The sequence below is a fragment of the Phalacrocorax aristotelis genome, chromosome 4 (assembly GCF_949628215.1).
Source record: "Phalacrocorax aristotelis chromosome 4, bGulAri2.1, whole genome shotgun sequence".
Lineage (NCBI taxonomy): Eukaryota > Metazoa > Chordata > Aves > Suliformes > Phalacrocoracidae > Phalacrocorax > Phalacrocorax aristotelis.
In genome coordinates this window covers 12,816,946-12,831,889 of record NC_134279.1, presented here as the reverse complement: position 1 = coordinate 12,831,889, position 14,944 = coordinate 12,816,946, and the positions used below count along the sequence as shown (strand labels likewise).

General features: G+C 35.9%; 1 long non-coding RNA gene across 1 annotated transcript in view; it reads left to right on the top strand.

Moving 5' to 3' along the window:
* Positions 1 to 14,944, top strand: part of LOC142056074 (uncharacterized) — a 48,715-nt gene that overhangs the window by 14,065 nt on the left and 19,706 nt on the right. The window contains exon 7 of the long non-coding RNA XR_012660203.1: positions 2,549 to 2,669. This is a non-coding gene — a long non-coding RNA (uncharacterized LOC142056074). The remainder of the gene's footprint in view (positions 1 to 2,548; positions 2,670 to 14,944) is intronic.

Sequence of the window (14,944 nt, the reverse complement as noted above, 5' to 3'; positions counted from 1 at the left end):
CTCACACAAGTGTGTTCTAAAATGCCATTCCATGACCCAAAGCCCATCAGCTTTGTGTATCAGTAGGCAATATTTATGAAAGCAAACAACAACAACAAAAGAACCACAATACTTAACCATATGGCTTTTTGTGCACGTACGGTTAGCACTGAGCTGCTTCTGCTCTTTCATTTCCAGCACTTGCAGTCATTTTGACATGGCAAAATTAGCTCTGAGTTAAGCAAGGAAGCTGCCAAACTACAAAAATGTCATTTTCCTGCTGAACAGAAAACTGGGTGAAATTCCCTGCTGCTCTATGAAACCTGAGGTGATCACCAGTAATCCCTCAGGCTCCCTCTGCTCTTCTGGTGATAAAGGCAATGAATGATTTGGCTGCATGCCTGTTATTTTGTTTTTTATTTGCTGATTCAAGGGAGGGGTTGTTTGATCGCTCTTTTCAAAATTAATTTTTGTTTTCTAGAGTTCTTGATGGGAATGAACCTCCTCTACAAGTAGTCTCTGCAGTCCTGAAAGCTTTCAGTATTGTTAAGCACTGCAGGACCTCTGCTTAATATAGGAATATTTCAAATCTGCCACAGAGGTTTCATGTTCAAGAGATACATATACACTGCTGAAAATACATCTGCAAATAATGCTCTGTAAGCTATGAGCTTTTCATCTTGTCATTATTTTATTTATTAATTATTAGCAACTTGCTATCAAAAGCAAGCAGCACATTTATGTGAACTATGCTTATTATGTGACAAAAATGGAGAGATTTTTTTTTTCTGTGTCCTTACAAGGTCCTATTTCCACAAAGTAGCAATGATGTGGTGGCCTTTGTAAATGTTCGTAGTTTAATAACTGTTTCTATTTGAAATTAAGTTTATACTTAAAATTATGATGACCATTGATATTTTGGACAAAAAAATTATCATTGCAGATGTGTATTACTCATAAATACAAGAGGTATTGCGTAGTACACTTCCATAACTTATAAACATCTTGTAATTAGAGAGAAGACATGCTTACATAAAAACCTGTAGGCAAATATTTTCTGCTAGTTTCAGCAGAAGAATTTCCATCAAGTGGGAGTTTACTCAAGTGAAGAGGAAAAAATTTGATCAATTGTGTTTTAAAGAGGGATGCATACAAGTGGTCCTGAAATGGCACTTTCACATACAGAGGTACTGGATGTGTATTTCAAACCCAGAGCAGATTTCATGTTCACAGAAAGGTAAATTTATATTATTAACCATCTTATCTTAAATAATGTTTAAGCTGAATAAATGTGTTCAGAGGCAACATGTGGCGACTACTTTTTAAATTATTAGTCTGCAGTATTACCTGGCAAAAAGTGAAAAGAGAATTGTGAAAGTTTTTATAATTTCTGAGTAGCAAATTGTGTTCCAGTTGTTTTCTCAAGCATTTTATCTCTCTTTTTGGAACCTTGATTCTCATTCAGGCTATTGGAATGCTTCCAGGAATTGGTTAGACACATAGATTACTAAAAAGATTAAATAATCTACAGGGCAGACAATAAAATTAAATGATAATGTTTGATTGTTCTCACATTCCACTTCTGTACTGTTATAATAACTGCTTACCTTTCTTAGTATCAGCATCAGCCCTTGTTTTGGCTGGAGAAGTGAATAAGTGTTCTAACATTTTTTATTTATTTTAAACTTTGTATGATTTTGCATTCATCCCAGAGCTGAATTTTTTAAGCCACCTTAATGGGCTCAAAATTTAAGTGCAATTTATAAATACAGCTTCATGCAAAGACTATAGTTAATCAAATGGGAATTTAATTCATTCATCTATATAATGAAAAATAAACATTCACCAGGACAGTCAAGGTAATTATTTACTTTTAAATGCAGTTCCTTTTCGTGTGTTATTGTGTTGTAATTCCTTGAATTTTATTAACAAAAGATGAGGGTATCTGTCCTTTCCGTTTTCAGTTTGGATTACCATAAACAGATCATCCTACTGGTAGTTCTTTTCTTTCAGGGTCACATTATTAATAATTTTTATCTTCTAGCTGCTGCTTTTGACTTGCACCAAATATGAAATAATTTCTTCAGCTGTTCAGAGAGAATTGTCATGTAAGTGAAGTTGCAAAAGCTGAGATGCAAGCACCACATTAACTAGACCAGTGCATCATAGTATACCACTGTTAACATGCTAATGTGCAATTAATCAATCTTCTTTCTCCCATGCTGACTAAAACCATTTTAAAAACAAAGCTATACCACAGTGACAAGAATCACATGGAGTTATACTTACTAATTTTTCTGTTATCAAGAATATAATGCAAATATTTTCAAAAGCAAGAAGGGAAGAGAGGAGGGGTAGCCCATTCATTAAAATATTCCATACAAAACAAACCTGTTAATAATTCTATTGCTATTTCTTTCCACTGCTTAAATACCACTCGTTATGTTTATATTCAGCAAGTCTAGTTCAGTATTACTGTGCGAAAAGTATTCATAGGTGTACTATACATTGTTGGATAGGATCAGCAGTCTACCTTATCTGATGAGCACCTTGTTATTAATCTTCACAGCACTATTCCTGGATGAGCAGACATCTAATGGCTCAGCGCAGAGTGAAAGACTTTCAGGAGGATGAGCCGGGTCATCTCATTCCCAGTACCTGGCCGGGACTCTCTGCTCTGTTTGTAGAAGGTAAAAGGTTTTAAGTCTTCTTAGAGAAAAGAATTGAATTGTGAGTTCTGAATGAGTGCTAAGTGCTTTAACTGTAAAATCATTTGATAAAAAGGGAGATATATATATATATCTCTAAGTAAAACTGAGAATCTTTGAAATACAGATCATATGTGCCTATGCCAGGCACATCTCCGAACCCCAAGTTTATGAAGGCATCTCTGTCTAACGGGAGCCTGTGTGTCCTGAAGAGGGATTCAGTTTAAATGACCACCTGTACTGGTGTGCTAAGTTCAGCTGTTCCTCGTGTTCATTCTTGTTAAACTTGTTTTGAGGTACCTAACTCTCCTAATAGATTATGTAAGAAACCTAAAGCCAGTCTAAGTATGTGACTGTGTTGCAAGAGCCAGGCACATATGAGATATATTTTTGTTAGCTCTGCCTCTCTTCCCTCTTTAATTAATGCTTTCCTAATTTTAAGAAAATCCTTCTCCAGACTTCAGTTGTTTTATCTGTTCATCTGTTTATCAAACATTTTACTGTTTGAGGGCATAACACTGCCTATTAGATTATTATACTCTTCACAGTTTAGTTTTCTTTTAATGATTTAATGTGGCACGAAAGATATGCCTTTATCCCTGGCTATCAATATTGTTATTTGCAGAAGAAAACGTCCTAATTTCCAGTCTGACATTCATGCTCTGTTCAGCTCAATAATGAGCAAAAGGAGTACAAGAGAAAGATTAACACATTTCCACAAAAAGCCCTTTTGTGGAAAAACCTGAACACATTTTATATGATCTCTATAACTGTATTGGCAAACTACTATGTACTTACGCAGTCCCACCAACCAGTAAATTCTGTCAAGGCTGCTACAGAATAGTCCTATATTGTTTCTACTAGACGGTCCTTTCTTTTGTAACAGGGAGGAGCTTCGATTTTGACATTATGGCTATAACTGTTTGTTAATGCTTAAGAAAACGGGGAAAGAGAATGGTGATAAAGCCAGTACACAAATGAATAATGAAATGCTATGACTGTCTTAGTCTTGCTTCAACTTGTTTTTTTTTAAAAAAAGATATATATAAGGCCAATTTACCATTGGCTTGATTAAATTGTGCGGTTGTAGGTGTCTACTACTTCGAAATTGTAATTCGATAATGGAGAAATTCAGCAGCCTGTAGTGTACATGAGGTCAAACTTCATGGTCACAATGATCATCTTTGAACAACCTGTGAATCTATATGGATGAATCATTTTCTTGAGGTCTGATTTACTATACCATTTTTTCTGAAAAACAATTCTTAAAACATTGAATAAAATATGAACTTGTCTGATGCCAAATTTCTTGAAACCAGTCATTAAGATTTACTATTTCCATTATGAATAATGTCCATTATAAAAGAAGAAAAACATGACTGTAAGGCAAGCATATATTTTCTGTCATAGCACAGCAGTTTGTCTTCAATGACTGATGATGTTTGCAGTTCAGGAAAGTAATAACAGAGAAACAGCAAGTAAGAATTGTATTTTTAGCAGAAACTCATTGTTCATCACATACATTATTTTCATTCATCAATAAGGTGAATGCTGATTATGGTCAATAGTGATGACAAAAAGCCAGCTGACCTCATCGCTGCTTAAAACTGCAAACATTGATGAACAAAGCATAATGTAATAACCTTTTATGACAGACCTCGTCAAAATGCACATGGCACAATTTATGAAAAAAACCTTTCTTAACAAGACACAAATCTCTTGTGTTCTTTCTTAAGGAGGAAACAGTAGGAACGTGGCCATTAGATACACACGGGAATGTATGTGTTTCTTAAACTCTTGAAGAACACTATGCTGGTTTTGGCTTATGAGTTAGCAACCTTGTGAGCTGGCAGCAGCTCAGCTCCCCTAGAGATAGGTTGCAGGTGGCTTTACGTCTTCCTTCTTTTCTGTTCTCGTTTTCCTGTTCACGCTTTCTTGAGAGGAACACCTTCCAATTCCTCCTCCTTCTTCCTCCTGCTCTGTTTAGAGGAGAGCAGCTGCAGTCAGCAACTAAATAGACATTTCCTGCCTAGTGTAAATACTTGAAGCCAGTAATTAAAGTCCAGCCTCATTTTCCAGCCCTCCCTGTCTCCACCCCACATTGTTTGAGGAACTGAATTGCCGATGACTCTGGGGAACCTGAGCTCCTGCTGTCTGCAGGCAACTAATAGTTGGCAATATTCTCAACCTATTTTGTGACCTTGGAGGGCTGTGATCATCTGCTTGAGAAAAGAATTAAATATTTCCCCAGAAGCAAAATGTTATTATCAAAGTCACAGTAATTTTCTGTGCAGTATCCCATCAGAGGAGGCTGTGGTGTGTCCTCATGTGTTTGCTTGCTCAGGCTTAGCAAGGGTGCTGGGTACTTGCACGTGCTCTAAGTGATGCAGGATAGCATAGGAAGCCCTCCAAACCAGAAGAGTCAGATTGCGGAACCACATTGCGGAACTCAGTTATTTATTTCCAGTGCTCCTTTTCTCTTTGGTCTTCCCTGCTTGCTTTGTATATCATTGCAAGCCAGAGAGAGCTGCCATCTCATCTTTTCATTCCTTAGGGATCAACTGTGCTTATCGGAGACCCATACTGGGGTTGTCACTGAGAGTAACACAAAGTACGGGGAAAAAGCTGAATGAGAGGACAGACAGCAACAATGGTTTGTGCCCTCCCAGCTTCCACCCATGTTCCAAGTCAGTCAGTACAACCCATGGCTCACATGGATCACAGTTTGTACTCCCACATGGTGCCCATGGGGGCCATTAGGAAGGATGTAGACAAAGCTCTTCAAAATTAGCACAAGTATTACCTTCACAAATACAGCTTAGAAACCAAAGAAACTAAACTCAATTTGTTCTATATAATACTTCAGAGTGTAAAATGTTTTGCAGCTGAAAAAATCAATGTGAAAAAACCCCAACGCTAGGACTCTAGGACTGAAAACACAAGGTTCGGTGTTAGGCTGTATTTCTACTCTCTCAAAATAATGCTATGTACTGTTACATTACATATGTTTAAGCTGATGAAACTTCTACTAACCCTACTATGAAATATATGGTGATGTCTTTTTTTCACATGGATTCTAACTCTTTGTCTCAGTGGAAAGACCTGTCAACATCTGTGTAAATATGTCTAAATAAGTATCTAAAATAATTGCCTCTAATATGATCGAGGTATAGAAAACCATTTTACACAACATACAATAGTGTGTAACTACAATATATTTCAAGACCTTTATTATTTGTATATCTATAACGAGATTTAGATTTGCTTCTTCACTATAAAACAATTTTACGCAAACTTTCCAAACCAAAAATCAAAGAACACTTGAGGAACAGAAGAAACAAATTTGTAATGAAGACTTAGTGTTCTGTACAGATAGTGAATGAAACCCTAGGAACACGAGTATTTTTCATCATAATTTTTCTTAGTAAAGATGTCACTGTAATAAAAGTATGTTTTTAAATTAGTGACATTTGCAAATTAGTTTCAGATTTACGAGAGAGCTGTGCTGGTGGGAAATAATCCAAGAAAGCAAGCTCAGGAATCTGCTAATTACAAAGTACAATTTTTGATATGTCTTGAGCTACCAGAAGTATCTGCTAATTACTACCAGCCATCCCCTTTCACTTCAAGCTGATCTTATTCATTTCAAAACACACTTGAATTTCAGAGCCAGGATTCCTAGGTTTCAGAAAATATATTTGCTCTTGAGGACTTTAATAAAAACTCACATATCATCTGAATCAAGTGAATGCTTTCAGATAGGTCCCATGTTAGGTAGATCCATGGCATGTTTTCCTTCCCATACCCTTCTTTGATTATATAAAATAGTTCTGATACATAATGTGCTTGATGTAAACGTTTGAGTTAACTGTTAGGAAATGTTATCTCTTCTTGTATGTAGCACACTTAATGATAACTTAAAAGAACCTACTTTTTTTTTTAGTGGCATCTACTTATGTACAATTTTTGTTAATCCCTCACTTCACTTTGAAGGAGAATTGTTACAGAAATTAACTGTAGACTATAATAAGCATGCTATATTTTGCACTATACAGCCCTTCTTCAGAATTTCAACTTGATTTCTGTTTTGTGCTTGATAGTTACCCTAGACCCCTCTGTTCTTTTAACAAATTTAGAACCTGTATTTGGAGACAAGAGGTTCGTTTTGAATTGTGTCTAATGTTAGCAAATTCTGTCTTACAGCTGTTCATGAGAAGCTTATGGGGGTGGGGGGTAAGAATTCTTAAACACCAACTGTGCATTAAACCCAGATGAAGGCGATATTAGCTATTGAAGTAGTTCAACACTATCAATTACAAAAAGGCCATGTAGGAAGTTAAGATTTGCACAAGTGTTCAGAACATTATACTTCAAGTTTTTGAAGTGGAATGAGAAAGTAGGTTCACATTATTTTCTTAGCAATATTTCTCTGCTTTCCCACTGCAGTAAAATTGTGTGTGTGTTGGTTGGTTTGCTTGTTTATTACCTGCAGAAATCACAGATGTGATGAAGGTGTTCAGGTTGCTCTTCTGTGTAAAGGCAGACTTTGCATCCCTGTTTAAGTTTGACTTAGAGACTGTTAGCTGTAGACATTTGATTAGCCAAAGAAGTGTTTGTTTAGTGAGTAACCACAAAGTGTGCTTTCCTTCAAGTATCTGGCCAATGATCCCCCTTTTAGCCTGAAGCAATAATTGTCTGTGCATTTTAACAGGTCATTTGCTTTCACTACACTGCTTGTTTCTTAGCACATTGGATTTTACACAGCATTGAAGTAACCCCTTGTGATGGTTCAAATGAGCATTTGTATTAGATGTATTGCAGTGGAAGAAATTACTGATACTGGCTGTGTACATTGTTACACGGAGAAGCAGTATCTATGGATGCCATCTCAAAAAGGATTTATTTCTATCTCGTTTTGTAGCAATGACAGATGAAGGTGTACTGCATTTAACATATAATAGTATTTTCCCAGGTTTTGATTTTTCAAATACAAATACAACCGTAAATCAAATATTCTCTGGGGGCTATCAGCACCAAATTAGAAAGGGAGGTACATTTATGTAATATAGTCTTAGTGGTGTCCAACCACAAGAATAATCTCCCAGATGGATAAAGAAAGCAAAAGAACGAAGCATGCTGCTTTCTGAGCAGTCCTTTGGCTCAGGGAATTACATGAGTATACTGTAGCATTCATAGGAGTCCTATAAAGTTATGCAGTCAGCTCCTGCTGCAAAATAGCAGTCTGTACTAGAGTAGTAATAAGGGATGAACTGAAATGTGTGCTGCAACCTCAAGGGGCAGAAGAGCTAGGGATTATAAACACACTTCTATTCAGTTTAAATACAGTACAGTGAAATTAACCTTATTTCACATGCTTTTTGCTGTTGAAGTTTGTTGGAATGAATTAATGAATTTTCTCTCAATACAGTGGAGAGCTTCTTATTTATAGCAGAACAACTTTGGACAAAAGAAATTGGAACTGCATTATAACATTGAAGAAAAAGAAACAACAAACCAGAATAAAGACTGAAGTCTATTGCATTCACTTACTTTAGTAGGACTGTCCCTTCTCTCCAAGTTTGGTCTTTAAAAAAAAGAGGCAGGGTGGGGGAGTGTCTTTGTTTTTTACCCTGTCTTATTACAATATTACAAGCAAATGTGTCTTTGTAAACTCATGTATATCTTCTTTCCTTGTGTAAAATTGCCTATCATAATATTTCATTTCTAAAAAGTAAAGATAGTAAGAGATGTTGAAGAAAAAAAGGATTAGGGAAAATTATTTGACCCTGTATAATTTGTTTGACTGAAAACCAGTCTTTTTTTATTGCTTGCTCTCTGAGATATTTTCAAGGATTATAACACTCTTTAGTTAAGAAGGACTTGCTACATACAGAAGTTTGCTCTCCCTCATTCAGAGGTGCTAAGTTTAGCAATATCTTTTATTGATGGCAACCAGCAAGTGCCATGCTATTCCACACTTGTTTTCCTTCCTTTTTTAATTGAAAATATCTTGTACGCTGTTCTCAAACATCTTATTTAGGCCTGCAGTACAACCACATGCTGTTATATAATTTTGTGCAAGTTAACAGCAATCTGAAAATGTACCAAAAATGTCAAGAAGTTATTTTCACATAGATGATAGCAGGTTGCAATGCTTACAGAACGTACTTATTGTCTTAAACGTATATATAATGATGTGAGGAACAAATGCAATGGTTATCGAAACAAAACAACACACAATTTTGAAAACTGGAGTTTATCGTAAGTATGTGGGTACTGGTTTCAGCTGAAGGCAGTGCTGTACCAGATGAGTATCTGCTAGAACTTTCATTTACTGTTTTATCCCATAAGTATATTACCTTATACATTAAGTTCAGAGTCATTCTTAAAGTGCTGCTCAATAATTTTTCCATATTTTAGTAATTATTGAACTTATAGAAACGTGTTGTTACTTTCTTTTAAAAAAACCAAAACCACCGTTTCTGCCTTTAAGGCATTCTTTAGAAAACATTTGGATGACAGGTCACCATATGTTCTGTCATAACTGTAACACGTACCTAAATGTTGTCAGTGTACACCTTTGTCTTTCATGGCAACTCAGAAAGAAGAGTTTAAAAAGCTAAGAGAGATTGTATAGGAAGAGTAAATTTCCTGTGGGAGTGGAGCCTGACCTTCTGGATTATAGGTATGTTAGCCACTCCAGAAGCTTAAGAAATATTTAGTTCGGAGAAACTGTTTAAAATTATTTAAATCAGTGTGAGGGCAATGCAGTGTGATTGGACTTCTGTTTTTCTGCAGCTGATAGCAAAAAAGGTGTGTATTATTCTTTGCATGCATAGCTAATTGTCGTGGTTTAGCCCCAGTCAGTAACCAAGTACCACCCAGCTGCTCACTCCCCCCGCCCCGAGGAGAGAATCAAGAGAGTAAAACTGAGGAAGCCTGTGGGTTGAGACAAAGACAGTTTAATAGGTCAAACAAAGGCCATCCACACAAGCAAAGCAAAACAAGGAATTAATTCACTACTTCCCATGGGCAGGCAGGTGTTCAGTCATCTCTAGGAAAGCAGGGCTCTATCACGCGTAACAGTTACTGGGGAAGACAAACTCCCCTCCAAATGTCCCCCCTTCCTCCTTCTTCCCCCAGCTTTATATGCTGAATATGATGTCATATGGTGTGGGACATCCCTTGGGTCAATTTTGGTCAGCTGTCCTGGCTGCATCCCCTCCCAGCTTCTTGTGCACCTGACAGAGCACAGGGAGCTGAAAAAGTCCTTGACTAGTGCAAGCACTACTTGGTAACAACTAAACCATCTCCACATTATCACTACTGTTTTTAGCACAAATTGAAGACATAGCCCCATATAAGGTGCTATAAAGAAAATTAACTCTATTCCAGCCAAAACCAGCACACTAAGGTATTTCTCAGTTGTGAGGTCTTTTTTTTTTTTTCCCCCATCATGTGACCAGAAAGGTTCTCTTTAATTTTTGGCTGAGCTGTTTGCACTGAGATTAAAACATATGTACACAAAGGTTCAAAGAATTAATAAAGTGTAATTAAGATCACAAGAGTTACTGATATCGCAAATCATAAGTCTGACAAAAGATGGTCTAATCTCAGGTCAAGTAAACACTTAGCATATGCTTATCATGAGTATCTGCACTAATTTAGCAGTGAATGGAAACACTTCAAACATGATAAAGCAAGAAAAGTCGTCTTGTTCACAGCGAGATTAATAGCCAGGGTGAAGGGAATTTTAGCTGATGATAATTTAGATTTCAAATTATTAAAAGAAAATTAAAATATCTCAACACTTGGCTTTATCTGAACTAAATCACATGCCGCGAACTACTAAGAAATAAATAAGGTACTTGAAGTTATTAAATGACATTTCAGATATAAGCTGATTAAATATGTGTATGACAAAAATGACGTTAATTGGAACCTTTATGGAAAATAATTAGGCTTTTTAACCAAGGATAGAAGGCTGTCCCCTAAGAGATTTACTTCTGCTCTAGTCTTTTTTCGTCTATTCATTCTTGTGTGACATGGCATGAGATCTTGCCAAAATAACATATTTAAGATTGTCACTTAATCTCCAATAGCAGTACTGTAAATGGCATGTCAAGAACAGATAGCCTACATCCAAACAGAATGCCCAGGGAACCAAATGTTGTAGTACAAATTCTATGAGAAAAAAGCATTCAACTGCAAAGTAACAGAAAACACCAAGCTAAGTAAAGAAAAAAAAAAAGCATTTTATAATCAGTAGCATTCTTTACAAAACCATTCCTCCTCCATTCCCTTAGTCCCTGTTCCTAAGGGAAGCCTACAAATTACCTTCCAAAGTTGACCCTGCAGTCATAAATCTACAAATCACAGACTCAGCAGATATATTAGTTTTCTGGCATACCATAAATTTCCTCACACCCAACTTCCAACTAAACCATCAATGTTCTAAAATCAATATTTAGCTTCCTCTGTCTGTCCAAGAAGGCTAATGACTTAATCATCTCCCTTTCTCCAAACAGTATTTTCTACTCTTCTGGTTCAGATCACTACATTACCTCAAATTGTTTAATTGATTTATATAGTAAATCAACGCCAATGAAAAAGTTCTGATGTCTCCTGTTTCTGCTCTACATTTGTGTCAGTCATTTTGAAAGAAATGTAAGAAGCAGTAGAAAAGCTAGAATCAAGAATATAAACTTGATATTTACTTGTTAGAAACTGCAATAATTAAAATTTCATAAATGTCACTTATCAGAAAACTGCTCAATCTGCTTAGTGCACAGGACTTGGAATTAGTTAAGTACAACGAAGACATTGTAAAAGCCATAATTTTGTGCAAAACGGCTATAATCTTTTCACATTTTTGTGTGAAAATTAGCTATAAAGTTGCTCCTTACAAATACATTTAAAATTATATTCAGGGTAGCCTGCGCAAATTAAATTTTCACAGGTAAATATTTTAATTCTTTGTAATTTCTTTAGTTACTAATTTTATCCTTGGTTAAAATGCTTGTCATAACTTTCTGTAGGCCAAATTGCCATATTAGCACCTTATACTGTAAAATCTAGTATAATTACTGTCGCAATGCTTTTACTATTTATGTGAATTGACTGAAGCTGGCAAAGCTTAACGAGACATCCTTGGTGCCATCGATGGATTAGTGTGAAATTTAATTTGTGTTAATCTTGGAAGAAGTATGGGGGTAAAAAATTGTAAACAGGAATTACCTATTTTAAAGTACATAATTATTATTAAATACTTAGGGATCTGTTTTATGAGTTGCAGGGGAATCTAACCATGTGACTGCTCTATCTGTATTGGATTATACACTTGAAGGCTTCTCTTACATTAACTTATCTTTCTTTTTTGAACTTAATTTCATATTTTTCAGGAAAATGCTTCTAGCTAGTCAACATTACAGTCCACCTCATAACATTCTTTAAGGCTCTGCTTTTAGCAATAGATGAGGATTGTACAGGTTTTGTTGTGTTAAAATCTAATATATCCCAAGGGTTTTCACATATGGAATTGCTGGTTTCACTAGAATCCCTGAAAATAGCTAGAATAAACTATGTACTACGGCCCTCCAAAGCTGCAAAGTAAATGCTTTACTTTAACAGGTAGTATCACTGGGATTTGGGAAATTAAGATAAATTATTAATGTGCCCATCTCAAGGAAATTAGTACACTTAGAAGCACCTCAGCAGGTCTGGAGCCTCTGTTCCCTTTTTTAAGTTAAAGATATTTGTGATTAATAAAGCTTAAGAGCTTTTGAAAATTTCATCAGATTAATAGTAGAATTTGCACACCAATCTTGCATTTAGATCTATTTCAGTAGTTTACCATTGAATGAGATATACATCAAGAATATTGTACTAAGGAGACTGCTATACACATTCTTTAATGGAAAGATTCATTGTTCTTAAAAAACAACAAAGCTTTCCAAAAAAAATAAATTCACTTTGATAGCACTTGCAGACTTTGGTAGTTTTGAAAGGGATAAAGTTGACAAAGACTTTGTCTTGGAGGTATGTGAAGACTTAAACATTTTCCCACCCACAGCAGGAATTCGTAGGTTAAACTGGGATTTCAAAGACATGAATATTTCAAGACTGGTTTTATCTGCTGACCAGTATCATAGTCTATGTATTCTCTCTCTCTCTCTCTCCACCCCCCGCCCCCCCCCGTATGTATATGTAAAGAGAGTATATACCTACTGTATATTCTATGTATTATAGTATATATAGAGTATATATACTGTAGTATATACTGTATATACTATATACCTATACTGTAAATACTCTACGTAGAGTCTATGTATCTGTGGAAGGGGAAGCAAAAACTAGCAAATGTAAGAGTGAATAGCAGATGAAAGTTAACCAAGGAAACTACTAGACTAAATCTGCAACGACAGTAAGATTTGCACAATAAAACTTACTAGACAGAAAAAATGAAAAATTTTATTAAGTGTTTGAGGTTAAAAGGTTCTATTAAGGAAAACTTGCTACTGTTCTGGTAAATTGCTTATCAGTCAACAGGGACTAAAGATGAGTGAAAAGTTTTTTTGTTTTTGTTAATATGACAAAAAAAATCCTACTGTGGAGAAGTAAACAGGCCTTAAAGAACTAACAGTTGAAGAAAGACAATTAAAAAAAACTATTTTGAAAATTCTGCTGTCATATAACTTTTTGTGAAAGTCAAATACACATGTATAGTGAGAGATTGCTGTAAAGGTCTGAAAATTTAAGGCAGATTAAACTTTTTTTGTAAATGGCAGTCCTTTCATGATCCTGTTTATGCATCATCTCCTTTGGAAGGAAAGCCTCCAGCTTCACTTAGAACTGTAAACAGAATCTAATAGAAATCTCATAGGTATATCTCTGAGGTATATCCCTGCTTCTGTACATAGTCTGACATACAGGACTGCTCAATGGAGACTTCAGGTGCTAATATGGAGCGAGTATGTTGAGGGGATGGCAAAATTTAGGTACAGAAGCAACCAATTACCTAGCTAATGAAAGAATGTATAGCATCATTCAGTACCAGGTTTTTTTTTCCTTTGGTGTCATAACATGTAGGATTTTTTTAAGGGACATGGCTGAGAAGTGACTTTTCAGTTTATCTTAGCTAGCAAAGTTGATGTGTATGTAAGAATTGTAGCTATAGTGTAGGGGAATAGACAGGGATCGGCGACCGGAAGATCACGGGCTGTGACGGAAAGATAGACTCCTCCCCATAGGAGTGGCAGGAACAGGAAGCGCAAGAGCTATATAAGCGTGTGACGCAGTTAAATAAACGGACATTTTGTATCCATCATATTGATGTCTGTGCATCACTGTCCCCAGGGTGGGTAGAGCCCTGTGTCCCGGAGATATGCGGCCCAAGATAAGTTCTCCCATAGAAGTGTACAGCAACACTATAGTATGAATAATGCAATTTATCCTTAACAGTATATTTCCATATTCAGCAATGAAGAAAATGCCTGGTATGGAAAAGAATACTAATTCTTTCTGTGAGTATGGAATCCAGCATCAGTTTTCTTACTATGATAACCCAAGACAAATGCTCACACAGATGATTTGTTTAATTGACCGAGTCAGCAGTCAGATTTGAAGAAAAATAATCTTGGAAAGGTTATTACACCCAGTTTGAAATAATAAGCCAAATGAACCTTTGGACTGAAGAAGAGAGAGCACCATTCCTTGCTGCTAGTTTGAAGAGATGTGGACATATTTTGCCCAGCAATTTGTCAGAAAAAGACAGGAAAGTGTTTGTAGGCATTAGCAACAGCTACATTATCTTGACATTCTGGAGCTGGACATCAAATAAAATTGGCAGAGCTACAGAATTATAGTAGATAAAGTGAAGCATCTGTACCAAAACTGTCTGAAGAGGAGGCCATTGAAGATTACTATGTCAAGCACATCTGGATGGCTCTAAAAACCTCTGAACTAGCTTATCTTAAAAACCCATTTTATAACGTTTTAATGATAATAGAGACAATGAAAATAAACCTAAACTCTTTGTTAAACACTGCTAGAATTTATGGAATATACCTTGACTGGTATTATTCAGTTTACCAAATCTCTAAAAGTAAATGAAGGTAGGTGGACTGGATAAACAGTTGGATCAGATGCATGAAAAAGTAACTGTCAGGGCACATGCTAACTGAAGAAAAACAAAAAACAGGAAGAGTAATAACTGGTAGCTTTTTCATCAGTGTGAGGAGAGCCCAAATTTCATAAAT